Source organism: Podarcis pityusensis (assembly GCF_964106645.2).
Source record: "Podarcis pityusensis genome assembly, chromosome: 7".
NCBI lineage: Eukaryota > Metazoa > Chordata > Lepidosauria > Squamata > Lacertidae > Podarcis > Podarcis pityusensis.
The window spans coordinates 70,083,940-70,086,482 of NC_138031.1; the positions used below are offsets into that span (position 1 = coordinate 70,083,940).

Sequence of the window (2,543 nt, forward strand, 5' to 3'; positions counted from 1 at the left end):
AAGCATCCTGGAACTTTCTGAACTTTCTGCTCAGAACAGTCTGTTTTGTTCAGAAAAGAATTGAGCAACCAACACAAAAAATGGTTGAAAAGCTTTACAACAAGCTTCCCAACCTAATGCTCTCCAGATGTTGATGGACTCCAACTCCCATCAGCCCTAGCCAGCATGGCCAAAGAGATGCTGAGAGTTACAATCCAAAAACATCTGGGAAATGTTGGGTTGGGGAAGGCTGCTTTACAACCAGTTAATTGGCATTATATCAGTCACATCACCCGACAATGGAAGATTATGGAGAACATAGCAGCCATCACAAAAGCCAGAAGGGTGTTTTGTGCAGGGAAAACCATTCCGTCCAAGCAAAGGAGGCAAGACAGCAAACTCACATCTGTTTAGTGGTAAGTAAGACACAGGACTGAAGATGAAAATATTACAGATGTCTCCTTCAGTGCATATATATTGCGTGTCTTCAAGAAGAAATAATGCCTATATTTGGACCCTCACGTTTTAGACCTGGCTGATTCCAAAAGAGGATATGTCTTGACTCCTCTTCCACTACCAAAGAATGCTTGTTTGAAGTTCAACATTTCCATAGTCCCCTGAAAAGCCACAGCAATGTGATGCCTTGAGTGACATGTTTATTAGTTGCAAAATATAGTGAATAAAAGTGAAGGAGAGACCTCAAATAGCTAGGCTGCTTGCCGTGACTGCAGATTGTATTTCCATTCTGTTTGATTGCCAAATAATGGTTGGTAGGTTATTTTGCAGTCTTCAGACACTTTCATGCAGCTTTCTGTGAGGGAAAATTACTCATCTCAGTCTCACTGCCATACCAAGGGAAACATATATTACTTCATGACCTCTGAGCAGCAACTCTTTCTATATGTTTTAATAAGAAATCTATTGGACTGGTTTTGAGGATGGATTCAGGAGACTAGTTTTCCCATTATAGGTAAAGGTAAAGGTACCCCTGCCCGTACGGGCCAGTCTTGACAGACTCTAGGGTTGTGCGCTCATCTCACTCTAGAGGCCGGGAGCCAGCACTGTCCGCAGACACTTCCGGGTCACGTGGCCAGCGTGACGAAGCTGCTCCGGCGAACCGGCACCAGAGCAGCACACGGAAATGCCGTTTACCTTCCCGCTATACAGCGGTACCTATTTATCTACTTGCACTTAAGGGTGCTTTCGAACTGCTAAGTGGGCAGGAGCATTATGCATATATGTATATAAACATCACTGTTAGTTAAGGACAAGGTATAATTTCTGAAGGGCCCAATATGGTGGCCTCCTATAATTTTGAGAGCATGGCGACTTAACTATATGTTGGAGCTCTTTCATTAAACATATTCTTCATAGATACTTGTCTAGTACAGTATGAGCTTTAAAAAATGGTGGAGAAATGAACTAACTGAAACTACACCAAGTTCTGAGTTCCTGAAGAGATCAGTTCTAATTGCCACATTCTGTGTGACATTTGGTAAGGAGAACTAATCACACCATGAACTCTCCCCATAAATTCCACAAGCGACATCACTGAATTCATATAATATTGCTGTATCCTGCTGTGTCTAACTGTTTCCATAGAACCTCCTGTTGCCTTGAGGCAAAGTGTGAGCCAAGAAGGTATTCTTAACCAAGTAACAGCACATTGATCTGAATTTGAATCAGAGGTGGAGTACCTTCTTGGTTCCATGAGCCAGATCCTTATCAGGATTGACCTTGCAGGCCAAATGTGACAGGTGGTTGGGACCCCCAATGACCATCACATGATTGACAGGTCCATTGTCCCTAGCAGCATGAGGAGTCTTGCTAGTCCTATACTCTGTGCTTTGGGAAGCACTGAACATACAACCTGCAAAGCACTTTCGTCTCCTCTCCCCCAGGAGTGGGGACAAAGAAGCCTGCATTTCACAGATTTTCTTTCACTGCACGCATCTGTTTCTTACTGGGAACTGAGAACAACCAAACCTAACATACTTTAGCCCTCACTCACCTGTCAAACCTTTGGGATGTGCTGAACATACAGCTTCAAAAGTGCTTCTTTCTCCTTCCCCTTTGAGGAAGAAGCTGGCCTAATAATAATAATAATAATAATAATAATAATAATAATAATAATAAAATTTATTTATATCCCACCCTCCCCAGCTGAAGCCGGGCTCAGGGCGGCTAACAACAATAAAATAGTACAACATTCTAAAATCATTTCATTATAAAATTAATTCAACTCAAATTGATGGCAACCATTAGGCTAAAGTTCTGTGAAGATTGCCAAAGGAGGGAGTTAGGCTGTGCCCTGACCAAAGGCCTGGTGGAACACCTATGCCTTGCAGGCCCTGCGGAAAGATATCAAGTCCCACAGGGCCCTAGTCTCTTGTGACAGAGCGTTCCACTAGATTGTAGCCACAGCCGAAAACAGGCTATTGGCTATGTGTGCCTGTATTTCTGCTTGGAACTGAGCAAAATTTAACCTCCACTCATCGGCTGTTGAGCAAGTGTTCTGTTCTGCTGCATTGATGACAGGTTCCTTTTTCCTGATGGGAACATAT

General features: G+C 43.1%; 1 long non-coding RNA gene across 1 annotated transcript; it reads right to left on the reverse strand.

Moving 5' to 3' along the window:
• Window positions 1-618: 618 nt before the first annotated feature.
• Window positions 619-2,071, reverse strand: LOC308482136. The gene is made up of 2 exons (XR_013989073.1): window positions 1,991-2,071; window positions 619-790 (listed from the first exon to the last, which is right to left on the reverse strand). It is a non-coding gene; the product is annotated as an uncharacterized lncRNA (long non-coding RNA).
• Between the last annotated feature and the right edge of the window lie 472 nt (window positions 2,072-2,543).